The sequence below is a fragment of the Vicia villosa genome, unplaced genomic scaffold, assembly GCF_029867415.1.
Source record: "Vicia villosa cultivar HV-30 ecotype Madison, WI unplaced genomic scaffold, Vvil1.0 ctg.004857F_1_1, whole genome shotgun sequence".
In the NCBI taxonomy this organism is placed as follows: Eukaryota; Viridiplantae; Streptophyta; class Magnoliopsida; order Fabales; family Fabaceae; genus Vicia; species Vicia villosa.
Genome location: NW_026706528.1, coordinates 14,490 through 34,440, shown reverse-complemented (window position 1 = coordinate 34,440; position 19,951 = coordinate 14,490). Strand labels below are relative to the sequence as shown.

The window sequence follows — 19,951 nt, the reverse complement described above, 5'->3', positions numbered from 1 at the left end:
ATGAGTATTACTTAATATAATCTAAAAATAAACTATTAGTATTCAGTCCCCTTCTACTTTTTAAGGTATTCATGGTCATTTTGGAAAATTTAAATTTTGGGATCGGCCGCTATGCATCACTATCCCCCAAGTACTTTTGGGATCGGACGTTATGCATAACTATTCGGGAATGATTACTATAATTGAAACTCTATCTACATGCCAATATGAAATAAGCAATTAATTAAAGTGCAAACGATCCATCATAGCATGTTCATTCAAATCACAACTAATTACTTTGACGAGAGAGATTCAGAAACTATAGCAAAAGAAAAACTAATTACCTTTAGAGAAATTCAGAAACTTCTGGAACCACACACCGTAAGCTAATCTGATGTCTCTAGTGATATTCTTTTAAAAAATCTTTAATATCCCCTGAAAAATAATCATCACCCAGATGTTATAGCAAATCTAGATACATAGTACCGCAAGGTAAATCAAAGTTTAACACCTACTTAGAAACCGGGGCAGCAACTACGCATGTCAAAACAACGCCGTGAAAACGACCACAAATCATAGTCGAGTCATACAAATGGAGAAATCAAGGTGGAGCAATTATATCTCATGAGAAAACAACAATTTAGCTTGATGAAAAAAAATTCTTTACAAGAATTCTAACTCCTTTCTCACTCAATTTGCCAAGAAATGTATTTCAAAAATTACTATTTGCTTTTTCAAATGCATTTCCTTACATAAAACTAGAGATATTTTGGTGATCTTACATATGTCACCATAACTAAAGACGCGATTGCCCTCAATATTCAATATTATGACCAAAATTAAGTCGAGACAAATATTAAAAACATGTCTCACATTCTTCAATAAAAATTCACATCTAACTTGAATTTCAACCCAAACAACTTTCATATTAACAATTTCATCCTTGACATATAAGGTTTAACCTTGACATATAAGGTTCATCCTTTCCAAGTTTAACCTTGACATATAAGGTTTAAGGAATTATCACTAGAAACAAGATATACATCTATACCTCTATCATTTTTATTCGCATTGTCTTCCTATGGAAACAATATCCATACAATTATACAACATATCAGTGTCAGCCTTAGAATTTAGAACAAAAAACTACTTGGAAGACTAAATTCAAATATATAATTATAACACTGCAATTCATATGGAAGACCAACCCAGAAACATTGATTACAGTTATACAATTTAGAATCGATGAAAGAAACTCATAGGTAGTGTGTATCGGAAAGCAAAGAGTGAGCAACATGTTTCTATTTACAAACCAGAAATGTTTCTATTTACAAAGACTGAGCAACATAGTGGGAAGACTTTACCTGAACAGAAGCAGCAAGAAGATGTTGATTTTGACCAAGAAAACCCTAAAATCCCACAGAACGGCGTAGCAGCGGCGGCTAGTTGGTTTGGGAGTGAGAGTGAGACAACGACGGAGGGACGGAGGAGTGGCAGAGACCACGACGGAGGGAGTGAGAGCGAGGAAGCAGAGAGTACGTGAGCGAGGAAGAAGAAGACGATGTACGCAGGGCCGTCTTTGAGGGTGTGCAAGGCGACCTACAGCACAGGGCCTCACACTTTTTCATTTTTAAGCTATGACAAAAAGGGCCTCCAATTATATATTCCACTACTAATTTACGCTTGAATAGGGCCCTTAAATTTTTTTCACGATTCAACTGAAGATAACTTCAACTTCTTACACAGGGCCTCTCAAAAGTTTGAGACGACTCTGGATGTACGGATATGTTTTGTGTTTCTGAATAAAATAGCGTGTTTTAGTTTTATGAAAATTTTAAAAAGGGCTACCAGAGCGCTTTTCAGAAGCGCTTTCATATGCCCCTTTATACCAGCGCTTTATTACTAAAAGCGCTTTCGTACCCACCCCCTATAAGAGCGCTTTCAAAAGCGCTTTCATACCCACCCCCTATAAGAGCGCTTTTAGAAAGCGCTTTCATACCCACCCCCTATAAGAGCGCTTTTAGAAAGCGCTTTCATTACCCCCCTATAAGAGCGCTTTTCTAGCGTGATTTTTAATTTTGTTTTTAGCCAAACCTACCAAAGCGCTTTTGGGCAAAAGCGCTTTCGTATGTGTGCTGTTAAAAGCCAAATTTGGCGTAGTGTTGTGTAATTTCCAGAGCAGTTAATTGTCTTATATGATATATTATATATTATTATAGATAGATATGAAATGAGAGATTATTTACATATATGTTTGGTTTCACGAGGGAATGAAAGTTATTTTAAAACTAATTTACTTTATTATACTATAAGACTTGTGATATTTACTTTTTATAATTCAAATACAAAATTATTGGCAAAATATAAGTATTAAATTAGAAAACATCATGAAAGATTTTATAAAAACATAACGATTATAAAATATAATTTTAAAAAGATTATTAAATACAATAAAATCTAACAAAAACTATTATAAACAAAAATATTACGATAATTAAAATGTAACATAAAAATATAAAAAATTTAATGACACATAATGATGATAAGATGAAGATATAAAAATATAAGAAATATAAAAAGAAGAAAAAATTTGTATAAAGTAGAACTTTTAATATTTTAATAAGTTAAAGTTATATTTAATTAATAAATAAAGGTAAATATAATTATAATTTAAATGAAACACCTCTCATCCCCTCCAAATTCTCTCAAATCCGAGAGACGAAAAAGTGTTTCACAAGGAATTTTTATCCCCAATACAAACTATTAAATATTCCCTCTCCTCTCCTTCATTTACACTCAACTAAACAGACCCTTAAAAATATTAATATATATTTTAAAATGAAAAATAGTGTTGGTATCATTTTAACAGATTTCAAAAAGAAAAGGTGAATGTAATTTTTTCTAAATTTTGCAAATAGCAAAAAAATATATATTATATAATGATTTTAACAACGCTTTTATATTAATGTGTTGTCTTTTGTCAACCTTCTACATCACCTGAAAAGCGATATCGTTTGGTTGTAATCTTTAAGTGGCTTTAGCTAGGGGTGGCAAAACGGGCCGCCCGCCCCGCCCGCCGCCCGCCCCGCCTTATGCCCGCCAAAATACGAGCGGGGCGGGCATGCCCGCCAAGTAAAATGGGCATAAAAATCATGCCCGTCCCGCCAAGATGGCGGGTTGGCGGGCGGCGGGCTTACCCGCCTATTTTTATTTATATTTTTTAAATAGATTAATAGGTTTTTTTTATCTTTTAATTAAACTTTTCACTTATTTTTTAAAATAATTTTTTATAAAAGCAACTTTTTAACAAATTTACTTAAAAAAATATTACATATATTTATAAATAAATGTATAAAATAAACCATCAAGAATTAAAATTACTAGAATTAACTAAAAAAAGTGCGAGTTTTAGAGGAGAGGCGGGTTTAGGCGGGCGGCGGGCTTTGGCGGGGCGAGTATGGCGGGTGGCGGGTTTTTGCGGGGCGAGTTTTGGCGAGCAGCGAGCCTAAAATCCCAACCCAACCCGCCATTTTTTGGCGGGTGGCGGGCCGGCCCCGCGGGCCACGGCCCGTTTTGCCACCCCTGCCTTTAGCAGCATCCTTAAAAAAAAAAGCAGTTAACTATATTTAATAAACCTAATTGACATATACCAGATGTTTTAGTTAAAATAATACAACTAAGGTGAAACTTATGGTTTTATTAAACACAAATTTATCAATTTATATCATCTGCAGCTGCTGCTGCAACTTCAGTATTGAATATTACATCATTATTCAATGTAATAAGAGAAGTAATATCAACAATCTTTTCAGAGGCTAATCTACTTTGGCACATTTTAAGTGCATCCATTGCATAATTAATATCTAAGCTCATAGTATCTGGATGCTCCAAGTACGCAATGTCTAAATTGTTAACCACTGTATGGTAGTCGTTGATTGCACATTCTTTGATTGCTTGAGAAGCTGGATACTTGTTCATCATTTCTTTGAATTGAAGTTGAGCTTTTGTTGCCTTCTTTAATCCCACCATTTTTAAAAATAAGTTGGTAAAGGTAAGATAATCTTTGGCTGATGTGATTTGAGGGTAGGGCTTTAAAAGTTTAAGGCAACGCTGTTCAAAGTTTTTCAGATCTGTGTTTTTTTTACATATAATTTGGTACAACAAGGAATTTGGTGATGGTGAAATAGCATGAGAAATAAAGATCATTGAAATGGTGAGCAACAAAAGGAAATATGTTGAAGGTGCCATTTTTCGCTTTTGTGAATAATTATGAACGATAGAGGTTACTCCAGATCAGAATTTATAGACATTATTGTATACATTTTTGGAAATAGTCACATCTAGGATTAATCTAGTCAAAAAATAATAATTTTGGGTCTGTTTGGTAAAAATAGCGATTGACTGATAAGCTAGCTGATAGCTTATAACTTATGACTGATGGCTGATGACTGATGACTGATGACTTATAGCTTATAGCGGATGGTTGAGACTGATAGCTTATAAGCTCATTGAAGTATTTGGTAAAATTAGCGGTTCAATTAACTTATAAATGTAAAATGACATAAAAGATATTTAATATATAATTATTTTATTTTAAATTAAAATAAATTATAAAGGTTAAAAATGGATTTTAATTAAAATAATAAGGATAAAAAAGGAAGAAAAAGTAATAAGCTATAAGACATAAGCTAAAACGCTATTTGAAATAACGTCTGGAAAATAAGCTATAAGCTAGTAAAATAAGCTATAAGCTCGTGATGAAAAGACCGTTACCAAACGGGTCTAAATCATCATATGAGCTTATAAGACATAAGACATAAGCTATAAGCTCGAAAACATGTCTTACCAAACTGAGCCTTTATTTCATACATTAACTTTTTTTACTCTAAAATAAACATGTTTGTTGACTATTTTAGGAAAATTAAATACATTGAATACTCCTCTATCGTCTTATTTATAAAAAGGATAATGCTAACTAGTGTCCCTAGTTCAAGGACACTTGTTAAACATTTTAAATAAAGAAAATATTATAAATTCAATACAATGAATATCACGAATTAATTATTTGTGTTTTCAATTCATTGAATACACATATATACACTACAAGAAAATATCAATTTTGCTACCAAACATTTGCTACAAATTTTGTTAGCGGCTAAATCTATACTAACTAGTAGAAGACCCGTGCGTCCGCACGGGTAATTCAAATCTTAAGATGAATAATGTATTACAAACGCATAAAAAAAGTTTAAAAACTCGAATGAGAAATCTTAAATTAAGATTCATAAAACATAATATAGATGTATTGGAACTATATATAGTAGCTATGTAAAAAAAACATGGAAATGCAATAGTCATTCGCGTCTTAGTTAATTCAATAAGGCTAGGTTGTTGGTGATATACAATTGTTATTATAAAATCACTAATAACTGAAAATTCTTAAAAATAAATATTTATCAAATCACCAACTTGATAAATTTAATATGTCTAATAAATATAAATATTTATAAATATGACTAATAACTATAAATATTTATAAATATTTAATATGTCTAATAAATATAAATATTTACAAATATGACTAATAACTATAAATATTTATAAATATCACTAATGATTATAAATATTTATTTTATTTTATTGTTTAAGTAAAAAAGGTATTGTTGTGATAGTGTCCCGTAAAAATAGTGAATTTTTGTTAATTATAAATTTATAATATTTTGTTGATTAAAATAAAAAACGTATTGTGGTGATAGTGTCCCGTAAAAACTTCTTAGATGAATAATTTTCAATATTAATTGGTATATAATTTATTTAAATGCAATTATAAAATATGAAATAATAAAATTTATTGTATACAATTTAGGCTATAGATTGTTCCAAACATCTCATATTTTATTCAAATAATAGGAGGAATTGAAAAACTTGAATTTATGATTATAAATGTTTATAATATTGTATTGTTTAAGTAAAAAAGGTATTGCAGTTATGTTGTCCCGTAAAAATAATGAGTTTATGCTAATTATAAATATTTATAATATTTTGTTGATTAAAAAAAAAAGTATTAAGCTGAATTCTCCGTGAAAACTTCTTAGATTAATAGTTTTCAATTTTAATTGATATATAATTTATTTAAATAAAATTATAAGCACATATACTGTAGTTGCAAGCCAAAATCTAAGCACATGCACACAACTTGCTCTAGAAATATATCTATGCAACAGGAAATGAACTATATCTTATATAATTATAGAGTTATAGGGATTCTTGGGTTGCTTTTTGTTTGTGCATAGAACCACACTAATTTGAGCCCTTTTCTATCATATGTAAGTGGCGCCCTAGCTGAGTGTGCAGCTACTGTTGGTTCATATCCTTTTGATCTTCTTCGATCCATATTAGCTTCTCAAGGCGAGCCAAAGGTATGCGCATTAATAAATTTAAATTTGTTATAGTTTCAAAGCAAATTTGTGTCATGTTATAGTCTCAAGTGAAACAAATTAATGGTCTGACATTAAATACTTGTAGCTTTGGCAAGCGAAACAAATTAATGGTCTGCACATACTTTTGGAATGCACCATACACCATAAAGAAGTTAAATATTATATTACTCAAGGCATTGAACTACAAAACGATAAAGGTGTGGCATTGAATACTTGTAGCTTTGGCAGTGCATTCTTAATCTTAATCTGTAACATTATAGCCAATTAGCCATGTAGTTTAAGGATGAAATTTAAAAATCACGCATATATTAGCATTGTGAGTCATCAATAACAGCTTATTTATATAGCTGCGCAGATTTTTCCGATTTCTCTGATTTCCCTGATAAGGCTTCAAAAGTTAACATAGACGAACTATCATCTGATACATAACAGGAAACTTTGTCGACAGGGTAATCAACAAAGAGTATAGAAAAAACAGTATTTCCAGTGACAAGAGGCGGCTATATGAGGTGCAAATATCGTCTTACATAGTGAAGTCTATCCCTACTATATTTGTAGTCAATTTTTTCTAACACTTTCAACCCATTAGGAGAGGCAACTACCACTGTGCATCTTTGTTACATAAGAACAAAACTAAATGAGATACACCTTTAAGTTTGTCATTGTCATATAAAATTTGAGAGAGAAAATTAACGGGATTTTCGAAATGACACCATGGTCGACAACACCATCAACTTTATCAAGGATTTTTTGCAACAAAGAACGCTTTCATATTAAAAGCAAATTGCCAACCAGTTAAGCTACAAGGAACACTTTCATATTAAAAGCAAATATACACCAGAAATATTCAAAAAGCTTATAATTAGCATAAATGCTTGCAGGCTGAATTAAAACTGGAATAGAACCTTCCAGACCACCTTTATACTGGCTTTCTTCGATAATGAACGCTAGTTTATCGGCAGCATTCAGTATGAACTGAAAACAAAAGGAGAAAAAGGTAGGGAAATCAATCATCATCAAAACATAAAAGTCAATTTTCACAAGTAAATTCAAAACAAAAATATATATCAACTAACCTTCTCCTGTATTATGGATTCCTCACTTTTCTGTTTCCGCCGTCAAATGATAGTAACAAATGTTCCTTCTTCTACACCATCAGCATCATCAAATGCAAAATCGATCTACGACGGAACAATTGCAAATGAATTAAAAAGCACACCTAGCTTTACACATCAACATATCCAAACATTAATTTACTTTTTTTAATTTAACTGTATCAAAACATTTTTCTTAGTTATGATTCTGTGAATGGGCTCAGGTGAATCTGTGAAGTTTACACCATGAGAATTATCATTTCGTGCCTGAACTACCTCAGGTGGTTCTGCTAACATAAATCTTTCCCCATCCACCCAAACATCATAGTTGTTAAAGAATTATCATTTACTCCTGATACACTAAGACAGCCGACAGTTTTATAATTAATTGTTGTATTTTCGTCTAAGAACTTTAGGGGTTGATAAACATTTTATTTAGAGCAACATAAATTTTGTTAAACTTTATTCCATTTCACATCTTTCACACTACCTCACTTTCCTACCACATCTATGTTAATTAGTGGAGATATGTAGCTTGATACTGGTAACCGTTTCCGAAGTAATTTTAAGGATTAAGAGAGACGTTATTATAGGTTGACAGACTCGGGAAAAGGGTGCAGTGATTTCCAGTTGGGCCAGGGTACATATAAGATTGGTTATACACATATTGAGGGTACCTGTCAGCAACTCTAGCATAGGAGATTTTGTCTGAAGTAACGCTAGTGACATAAGGACCATATTCGACACCATTAGCACGAGGCCTATTTGGATGAGGTTTTGTTACTTCAGTTTCTTGCTTCTTGTCGGTCTTGGCCTTCTCTAGTTGGATCACTTGATTTTAGAGAGGATCCATAGGATATTGCTCATCAAGCTTATGTTCTTCAATGCATTTGATTACGGCCTTAAGAGCAAACAACTCTTTCATTAACCCTAATCTGAAACAAATAGAAAATTACCAGGAATATTCACAGACATGTACAAACACATTTCTATAATCAAACATCAAGATGAATATTGAAGATATGTTTCATTCTAATTTTGAAGTGGGATGCAACAAATACATGATTCAGTAACGAATACATATAGTCGTAACAAATAACTGATAAAACACTTTAGCATTCGATTAAGCAAAAATATAGAAAGAACATATGTCATATGATTTTGATAAGAACAAATGCATAATGGAATTCAGTTATGAGACAACAATTGAATATCATTTGGTTTCTGTTTCACTTAAGCCAAAGAATTTTCAAGGCAAGTTAATTCATAAATCAGATTTTTGTTGGAATACTGTCATTGATTAAGAAATAGAGGTTATGTCTCAGGAAGCACTCTTAATTGTTTGATTGAGAAATACACACCTGCTTCACAATTTGTCTTAAGGAAAAAGTTGACATGCCAACATATTGTATGCATTCATTTTCCCAGAAGACCATGTTGCCAACTTTGTTTTCATGCTCAAGCTCGGGGAAGCAGTTGCATTCAAAAGGGAAATCAGGGGATTTGCCAGTCTTGTTAAAAGTTGGAAAAACTTCATAGTACCAGCTGACTCGATTTTCCTTGAATCCCTTAGTCGTTCTAATTGTAATGCAGAAAGTTTCCTATTAACCATAAACTTCATAGTACCAGCTGACTCGATTTTCCTGTTATGTGCTACTGCATTGCCTTCATAACCATAAACGCAATGCCCTGCAACATCAATGTCAAACATTATGCACCACAATCCACTAAGATCTGGAAAAAACTACACATGAAAAACTGAGATGCTGCTCCTTTCTAATTTCCAAGTACTTTTGTTTTTCTTGCATCAACACTGAGATGCTTCTCCTTTCTAATTTCTAGATCTGGAAAAAAAAGACACATGAAATGCATCTAAATCTAATAAAACACAAATAATCATAAGGAGATAAAAAGATAAGTAAAACATAGAAAGGTCCAAAAAAAATACTTACTACAAATCTTAAACCAGAGATCCTTGCAGATTTCATTCTTTTCAACTCATAAACTCTCACAAAATCTAACACTTTTCCTAAACCCTGAACTGGATTCAGATATCCTGGACGAAAAAATACAGATTTAGAGTAAGAATGTAAACGAAATTCTTGAGATATTGAATGAAAACGAAAATGTAAACGAAAATAAAAGCAAACAGATTCGAAACAGAAAGGGGTCGACTTTACCATTTTCAATGAACAAATTCTTGAGATATTGAATAAATTTGCGGTAGATTTGACCGTGCTCACAGTGAAGAAGTCGCTAGGGTTAGAATGGAAAAGAGAAAGGAAAACAGAGAAAAGGAAGAGCTCATGGAAAGAGAGAGAAAGAGTAATCGGTTAAAAGCATGTAGGAAAGTAGAGTATTGATTAGTGAGAGGGTTAAAAATGACAAAAGTGTGGAAAGAGGGTGGATAGAGGAGAATGAGAGGGAAAAAGGAATTTGAAAAAATTAAGTGCCACTTGTACAAGAGGACTATTTTCATTGGTTGAAATTAATTGAATTAGTAAATTACGATAAGGGGCAATTCTTAGTGTTAATTAAAAAGCAAGGAAGGGTAATTTAGACGGTTTGGTGGCATGTTCCATTATTAGTTAGGTAGTTGATTGCCTACTGATTATCTAAATTACTAAAATGGCAACTAAAACAATTACGCATACTATTTTTGTTATGTCCAATTAATCTTTTTCTTTTCGTTACTTATCTTTGTTATTAGTATAATTATTATTATTTTATAGCGAAGTCATTATAATATATTATTTTGTATTTTTTTAATTAAACATTAGTATAATATATTATTGTTATTATTAATACTAATATTATTATTATATTATTATTATTCAATTACTCAATTTAGTTTTTTTTTTTTTATATTTACATATAATAATATATATTTTCTATCTATCGTTTAGAAAGTTTTTGTATATTGTATCCTACGGTTCCCGATCAATTTCGTTCTCCATCCTCGATAAACCTCGATTTCCGTCTCTGATCAATCTCTCTCCGATCACACCGTTTCCGATCGATCTCGTTCCCTTCCACGATCAACCTTTTTCTCCGTCTCCGATCAACCTTTTTCTCCGTCTCCGATCAACCTCGTCTTCCCTCTTCGATTTACCTTGTTCTCCTCCATCACAAATCGATCTTGTCTTGCACATTCTTTGATTGATTTCATCTACTTCCTCATCCTCTCTTTATCTGATAGATCTACCTTTTTCCTCATCCCAATCTTTGGTAATGGCTGGATGTGCTTCTTTGAAAATGAAGATAGAGGTATGTGTTCCGTTTTATATTTAAAGATCTCACTTGACTAGTGTTGTTGCATTTACTACTGTAAATGAAGCTTCTATATAGATATTAGAAAGGCATTGGTTTAGTTCAAATATATGATGACCTCTATTAAAAAGGATATAAATGAACTATTAGAGTTTGGTGATTTTTTCTACTAATCACCTTAAACACTATTGAGAGGATGAAGTTTAAATTGTATAGTGTTAAAATCTGAAATAGAATATGATCAATGCGGTACCTACTTAGAGGATGAAGTTTGAATTGTTTTGTGTTAGAATCTTAAATAGAAGATGATGAACGTGGTTCCTACTTAGAGGATGAAGTTTGAATTGTTTAGTGTTAGGATCTTAAATAGAAGATGATCAATGCGGTACCTACTGCTATATCAAATTAGTATGCAAGTTTAAAATATAATCAAATCATACTAAACGACATGTCATCAGAGTTGTAAACTTATAATACTAGTTCTAATTATAATTTCCTTTTTTGAATGTGTATGCTAATCAGTTTAGTTTTTTTAGTGAATATCAGTTGAATGCTTACTCTCACACAGCTCTCTACCACTTTACTTTTTTCCGCCGTTTCCTATAAGTTGAGTTTTTGCAAAATAAAGTAAAAACACTCTAGTCAGCATGGAGGTTCTTGAAGTAGCTTTGTTATTATGTTTTGTTTATTGATAAAATCTACGAAATAAAGATTCTAATAAAAATCAAGATGGACATCATATAATAAGATACATAGTTAGTTAATTGAAACTACTATCTTTTCAATTATAATTTGTTTCTTCATAAACTCTGTTGTGAGTTAATGAGTGATTGTTTGAACATCTCTACTGAGACTTTTTATGTCTCTTGTTTCTGAAAAATTTGCCTTTGTTCTTTGCTGCATATAAAGGCTGGGAGTTAGATACATCATCAATAACTTTAATTGTTGGATATATGAAAAAGATTATGAAGGTACAATTTAGTCCATTGCATTATATAAATGTATTAGAGCAGGTCCTTAGTCTACAATTGCACTTTATCATTTTTTTAATAATTTATTCTATTGTATTATCAAATTATTCCACTACATTATCAAAATTTCAAATTTATGATTGTTGTCAACTAGAAATTATAATTATTTGTTGCTCTGGTTATACAGAACTAAGTATTTTCCATGGAAGATCAAACATGTTCCTGGTAATATTTGCATACATATATATATAAGCAAATTCGTAAACGACCCAAATTATTGGTAACCTAAAATTGTTTTACCAGGTAAAGCTGGTGGGTTGGCGCACACAGATAATCTAGTGCCTGTTGTACACGTTGGTCTCCTTGGATTGCTTCTGTTCTAGGTAATTATTAGAAGACAGTGTAATTAAGAAAGGTGGAAACTAGCTTGATGATCCAAGTACCCTTTTTAAAAGTGTCTAGAATAATATTTTGATGGATGATTTTTGATTGACTGCGTGAATGCGGCTATAATTTCCAACTAATGAATCTCAATCCATGGTAGATAGCTTTGATTTAATTTGTTAACTGCAAGCTTGTAATCACCTATGGTTCTCAATGATGCTAGCTATAATTTTGATTTAGTGCATCCAACAATAGTAGAAGTTAAAGAAGTATTATCATGTGCCTGTTAAATATTTGTGTTGGTTTGTTGATATATATGATTAAGTGTTTCAATCATGATTTTAATGTCTGATTTTTCTCCAGATATTATGAAGGAGATTTTTTGTTTTTAGCCCAAGGCTTGTAAGTTGTGCGACTCGTCAAATACCAGCCCTTTATATTCTGCTGTAAGCAATGATTTAACTAAAGCCCTTTATTCAATCTGTTGTATGAGATGTATAATATGAAGCTTATTCAGATTAATTTGGTTATTGATATTTTGACTCACATAGCTGGATATATGGTTGCACGATTGCAAATATTGATGGAGTAGCTACTACATTTGCTGCAGGAGTATAAATGACAAGGTACACATGACCTTTTTCTTCTTTTGGTACATTTCATTTTGAACTTTAGTTAAATCATTACTGAATTTGAAAGTTTGTTATCAGTAACTACTCATCTTTGAAACAAAAGTTATTTCATGGGACTAGTGTACATGAAAAAAAAGTAAGGAAATGAACAAAATGGCTACTTTAAGTGCAAAAGAAGTGGCTGAGTACAAGTAAGGCTTCACTTAAAGTAGTGGTATGCAAAAATAATTATAGAGCATATGAAGCTTGGGTAGAAAAGGATGGGAATGTGATTTTATGACTTATGTTTCTTATTAAAAGCTCGTTTGCAAATTTCTTTTACGTAGAAGTGTTGCCCATCATTGTTCATGCAGTGTTAGTAAAATATCTGAAACATATTTTTGTACCAGCTTCAAAGATTTTTGTTTAATATATCTAATTTTGTCTAATTTTGTTATTGTGTCTTTTAAATTCCTATTGTTGTTTGTTATGTAGCAGGTTTTAAATGTTTTATTATACGAAGAAATCAAGTTTGGAACCGTTTGATATTCGATTTGATGAGCACGCATCGAAGGTTGCATTTCCGCATGGTATGATGATACCACCTAATTCTTTTAATACAATGTACCATTCTCTTGCGTTTTGGGCTTTGATGCTTCTGGTGTCGGTTAGCAGGATGGCTTCTAATGTTTTTAGAGGTTATTGGCGACATAGGCTTATTTGAGAAGTTGGGGTTATGTTGCCGTCTATCCTCCTATTGTCTATAGGTATGGCAGAGTTTAGGCTTATCCCTTTTCGGAGAAAGATCTTCACGTGAGTGTCGGTATCCTCCTATTGTCTATAGGTATGGCAGAGTTTAGGCTTATCCCTTTTCGGAGAAAGATCTTCACGTGAACGTCGGTCGTTTAATCAAGTATTTGGTTTTGTGGATATTAAATAAGCATAGATTGTTTGAATATTTTTTGAGATGGGATAAATATATATGTTAGAATTGATTAATATTATAGGTCTAATATAAAATTGTTTTTTGGTTATTTTATTAATATGAAATTGCTAGTAAGTATTGTTTTAAATATTCTAGTAATTAAGTATAACTTTAAATGAAAAAATATTAGTAATATTTTTATAATTTATAGCTTATTTGGTTTTTTATTAGAAAACTGAAATTTGTTTTTGCTTATTTTATAAATATGAAACTGCTTGTAAGTATTGTTCTATATATTCTAGTAATTAAGTATAAATTTAAATAAAAAAATATTAATAATATTTTTATAATTTATAGCTTATTTGGTTTTTGATTAGAAAACCAAAAAAATTAGAATTAGCCTAATTTAGCTTGAGATTTACTATGAAAATTTTGTGGCGATATTGCAGCTATTTAGTTTGAAAACATTAAAATAAGATCGATAATTTGCTACACTTTTGTTTCGATTTAGCTACGAAATGTAAAATATTAGTTTGGGTTTTGCTAGTAAAATGTAGTCTAGGTAATTAGCCACTCAATCCAAGCTACGGCTTAAATAGTAGCTAATCCTCAACTATTCTCCAGCTAAATCTGTTTGATAGAGATTCGCTTCAAATTAGCTACGGTTTTGGTCCTAGCTAATAAGAGATTTTCTTGTAGTGATATTTTGGATAAAAAAACTTATTTTTATAGTCTATTAAACGATACTCAACTTACCCTTTTAATCTCTTAACTATCGCTCGGAGACACTCGTTAGCATTACCCTTATAAAAAATAAAAATTAATTTATTAAATTATTAAAGTGTTGGGTCTATATATGGTTCAATTATATTAGTTATTCAATTTTTTAAAAATAAATAAATAAAATTTTCTTAATAAATAAGACAATAAGACCAAAGGTAAGATATGCTTTTAAAAGTTTTTTTTTAAGGATAAATTGTGCATATCCGACTATCGTTATTTTTGCTAACTATTTATTTCAGTATTATATCTTCATAGTAATTTTTATTTGGGCAAACAGTTTTTTGTTAATTTGGAAAACGCGGAACATGCGGGTTTTCTAGAATAAGAGTCTTGCTTTGATGACAACTAGTAAAGGACCCGTGCGCCCGCACGGGTCACGTAAAGTCGGTATAAATATTAAATAAATATAATATGGTTATGGTTAAAAAATTATATTAAAATATATATTAATTAAGCGAAATAATTTCTTCAATGATGATTATCATATCAATATTAATATTTAAAAAAAAAATGATGATATTTATGTTGGATAAAAATTAAAATAATATTAGAGATAATTAATTATTATTGTCGATTACAATTTTAACTCTGAAAAAATATAGTTCTAGATAAAAAGTAAAAAAATAAATAAAAATTGAGATAATGTAGTTATTATGTACTATCATTATCAACAATTTTTATGGGCTGCCACCCCTAGTATGTCTACCCGCCTTTTTTTCCGCAGACGCACATTATCAACAATTTTTATGGGCTCTCACCCCTAGTATGTCTACCCGCCTTTTTATGAGCATGATTCAAATTGCAAATTCAAATTATCAAAATAAAAAATTGCAAAAAAAATTATAACATCTATATAAGTCAAGAAACAAAAAATAATGAAATGACATATTATAAATCTCATTATTTAACTTTAAATATATATTTAATTTGATTTACCAAAGAAAAATTTATACAAAAGATGTAAATTATTAATATTAATGTTACTTATCACATATATGTCGTTAAATTCTCATATTTGTGTTAGCTACTCATACCGAATCAAAAATACTAATGTAATGAAATAAAAACAGCAAAAATATTTAATTCAAATTGCATATCCAATAACAAAAATAGAACATTTATTAAATAAAGAATAACGTATAATTTTATTTATAATCTTGACAGAAAAAGATTTATATACCAACTCTTTCTTTATATTTGATATATTTAATGAAATGAATATAAATTAGAATTAATGTCAAATATTTTTTTTATAGATATTAAAGAAATGAATATAAATTAGAAGTAATGTCAACTATTTTCAATGGGAAAGATACAATAATGCGTATTGAAAGGTGTTATATGCATTTAATTTTTAATTTTTAATTCTATACAAAATCTTTTTTTTAATGTTTATTTACAATTATTTTATATTGATTCCTCTATTTGAATTTGAATTATGTCAAGGTAATATATATTTGTTGATATTGTATGGAAGGTAGAGAGTTATATGAATTTCACTTTTTTATGATTAATTAACCGTAATGATTACTTTTAGATCTTGGAATTGATTGGAAAACTTGTAGCATGCAAAAGAAATAATGATTGTTTTTAGATATTGTCAAATATTAAAGACATAAGGCATGCTAATATGAGTTGATGATGAAAAAAAGACAATTGAAGGCATGAAAATCGGATTAAAATATTTGTTTAAACTTGGACATAAAATTAATTTTGGTAGACATCGATTTTCTTATTATGATAGTAGTTATTATAATAATAGATCAATTATTTCTTTAAAAATATTAATAATTGCAAATGTTAAAAAAGAAGACTAATTATTATCACCTAAAACTACATATTCCCAATAACATTTTCTTCAAACTTCTAATTAAAAAAGACTATTAATTATTACCACCTACAACTAAAACCTACTACAACTAAAATCTACCTCTATTGGGTCATTTATTGCGATAAAATAAAATAAAACTATTTAATATTTTATTAAATAAATTAGGATTGGAAAACAAAAAAAAAAGTTAATCGTGTGAATTTTTTTAGCCATAAATAACTTTTAGAGATATTATTATTATATATTAATTTTAATATTAAATTTGGGGCTGTTAACTCAACATAATATTTTTATTAGGTTGATTAATGTATAATTGTTATTAATATACTCTTAATGTTGATTATTATGAAAATTTAATGAAAAATGAGATTGTTCTCCCATCGAACCATCTCCACTTTTTTTTGTTAATGTTCTTGATGTAGTCAAATTTTCTACTCTTTGTCACTGAAAAAAATACATTAATAAATAAAAGGCAAGTAAACCAAACGCAGAGGTTGGTGTGAATCATAAATCTACTATAAATTGAAACAAAAATTTGATGAATGAATAGAGTGGGAATTCAATAGGTTAATTTTCTGTTTCCAATATGTTAATTTCTTTAACCGAGAAAAACTGTTGGAAGTATAATAGGGTTTGGGAAAAGACTTTAGGTCAAATATGATTATATATATATATATATATATATATATATATATATATATATATATATATATATATATATATATATATATATATATATAAAGTAATAATGCATTTAAGACTGGTTAGCTACAATTAACATTGAGAATCAAAATAATTAAATTGGAAAAAGAAACAAAGCATGATTTAATTATTTGAAACATAAATATTTGGCACGTAAAGAGTCACATAATAAAAATGGTAATAATTTAATTGGAACGTAAACATTGACACGTAATAATTTAATGCATTTTATAATTATTTGTGTGTAGTTAATTTTTAATTTAGATTGAAATAAATAAATTGAAAAATCATATTTAATTTATGAATTAAATCAAATCCTAATCCTTTTTTAACTCTTCATTGAACTTCAGTGAACCATATATTTAATTTATTGGAATTTAAGATGGTCCTCCGAACCATGAAGACACTTTATTTTTGGTGAAATTTTTATATGAGAGAATCGTAGTCAAACTCTCCCGTGAAATCTTATCCTTCCTTTTGAAATTTTACGTGAGAAAATTGCAATCCAATTTTAAACTCTCCGGTGAAATTCATATACCCATTTTTTTCAATTAAATATATTAAAAGTTTTTTTAAAGAATTAAATATGAGGATGTACACTACTTATATATAATATTTTTATAAATAGTAAATAAATATATAAAAGTTGATATCTTGGCCTTTTGTTTTAAATATAAAAAAGAAATAAATTTGTGTCTTTCATAAAAAAATTTGTTTATTCATCAATCATAATTTTCTCATGTTTTTTAATAAAAACAAATATATGTATCAACTTTTAGAATAAATGTTAACATCTTATCATAAATAAATGCTAACATTTTTTCATGTCAATTTTATTTTTATTTGTATCATGTAATAATAATATATATCATTTTTTATCAGGTATATGATATTTTTGCTTAAAAAATTTATAAAAGAAATCATACTTAATTGATTGAAACAATTTTTATAGAAGCAAATTATTGTTGCCTATAAAATTGACACTCTAAATCAAAAAAAAAAATTGAAAATCAAAATAAAATTGAATTAATTAATTTAACGTTTTATTAATAAGTATTTATATGAATTACATATATAAGAAAATTAAAAAAAATATATATGGATTATACCATTTTATATTTTGGTAATGTAAGAATATTCCAATTATTTTAAGATAATTTAGATCAAATATTAAATAAATATTTTTTATCTATTAGTTTGAAATCAAAATTAATCATCAGAAATTCTTATCAGAAGGAGTTAAGTATTTTTTTTCTTGTATTAAGTCATAATATTAAATATAATTATTTTCTTTTAATTTATGATATTTTTTTAAGATAAATTTATAAAAAATCATACTTAATTTATTAAATCCATTTTTATAGGACAAAAATGATCTTGTGATTTTTGTGTATTTTATTGTCCATGTAAAATATTCATTTATAAAAAATTATTGCCTTCCGATTTCTTATTATCATTAAATAAATATTTTTCTTATTATCATTCAATTAATATTTTCATATTCTCATTCAATTATTGTCTTTTTTTTTCATATTCTCATTCATTTTTCATATTCTCATTCAATACCAAAAGACAATTGCAATTTTTGGAAAAAAACAAATAATTAAGAATATTAATTATATAGCCGTAAAAAGATTCTGTGGATTAATGTCATTATTGATATAGACCCTAAGAATTGTTTAGAGATTAATGAATGTCATTATTGATATAGAACCTAAGAATTGTTTAGAGATTAATGAGATAATTAAGGTATGAAAAATGACCTTAAATCAGCTATTGATTTTCTTATATAGATAGTAGATAATTTGATGGTCTTATATATTAAAAATTAATATATACAATAACACCCTAAATTTTTAAAGCAATATTTAGAAGATAATACTCATTCTATACTCATATAATATAACAAAATATTTAATAAAAGTAATTAAACTTTTCCACTTTCTATTTCTCATATATTTTTTTTCTTTTTCAAAAAAATAAAGTAAGAGTAATGTAGAAAAATGAAAAGTTAAGAGTTTAGAAAAATAAAGTGGGAAAATTAAAACCTTTCACTTTATTTATTAAAAAAACTAAATCTTAATAATTAAAACTAACGACTCTTAATTAACAATAATAATTAATAAAGATAATCTTAATTATTTTTATATTGAATTTTTCAAATCAAGTAAGAAATGACATTTCACCATTTAATTAAAAATTAAAAAAAAAAAGAAGTAACCATGAGGAAGGAAAGAGAATGCAGTGATGTAAATTTTGTGTGCAGCAACGTAAAAATAACTTTTTATCTCCAAAAACACTTATAAAAAGTGCTTATTTCAATCCAAAATCATTTTTTCTTTCTCTGATTTATGTCTTCTCTATTGTAATAAAATCAAGTAAACACCATACTCTCTTTCTTATCTCATTAAATCAACTCCACGTTTCTTTGTGGTCGTTAATATCTTGATGCAGTCAAATTTTCCACTCTTTGTCACTGAAAAAAATACATTAATGAATTAAAGGTAAGGAAACTGAATGCAGATGATGGTGCAAATCACAAATCTATTATAAAGCAAAACTTTTGTCTTCACGTATCTGAATTTAAAATCCTGAAACAAACAAAAATTATATTAGAGAATCAGAAATCTATCATATAAGAAAAGTCTACCATTTGGGACTTTCTTAGGCTGTCCACATCAGCAACTCTTCTCTCAATGATCCACATCAGCTTTGGTGGTTACTACAGAATTTTTGATCCTTCAACTGCATGGTGGGCTGCGGCAGTTATGGCTGTGGAAGTTTCACCCTCACAGCTTCTCATGTTGCTGCAGTTATGTAAGGACCATTACTCTGTGCCTCTCCACGTTCCAAACTGCACAATTGCAGTAATTATGTGTTTAAATGGCTTGCCTATTTATCAGTGATTTCATTCTTCTCTTTCCATGCTTGCTAACTTCTGCGGTAATCATTCAGTGCAGT

The 19,951-nt window shown here is 29.0% G+C and overlaps 2 long non-coding RNA genes across 13 annotated transcripts; one reads left to right on the top strand and one right to left on the bottom strand.

Moving 5' to 3' along the window:
• Positions 1-6,271: 6,271 nt before the first annotated feature.
• Positions 6,272-9,877, bottom strand: LOC131642350 (uncharacterized). The gene is made up of 6 exons (XR_009295852.1): positions 9,694-9,877; positions 9,466-9,569; positions 8,875-9,357; positions 8,191-8,448; positions 7,496-7,600; positions 6,272-7,394 (listed from the first exon to the last, which is right to left on the bottom strand). It is a non-coding gene; the product is annotated as an uncharacterized LOC131642350 (long non-coding RNA).
• Positions 9,878-10,406: 529 nt separating this feature from the next.
• LOC131642351 (uncharacterized) lies at positions 10,407-13,748 on the top strand. 12 transcript variants are annotated; one of them, XR_009295862.1, is made up of 6 exons: positions 10,407-11,754; positions 11,942-11,979; positions 12,058-12,137; positions 12,502-12,584; positions 12,690-12,764; positions 13,248-13,748. It is a non-coding gene; the product is annotated as an uncharacterized LOC131642351 (long non-coding RNA). The 12 variants fall into 12 exon arrangements; XR_009295861.1 differs by having other exon boundaries at positions 10,407-10,780; positions 11,693-11,754; positions 11,942-12,584; XR_009295856.1 differs by having other exon boundaries at positions 10,407-10,780; positions 11,693-11,754; positions 11,942-12,764.
• The last annotated feature ends 6,203 nt before the right edge of the window (positions 13,749-19,951 follow it).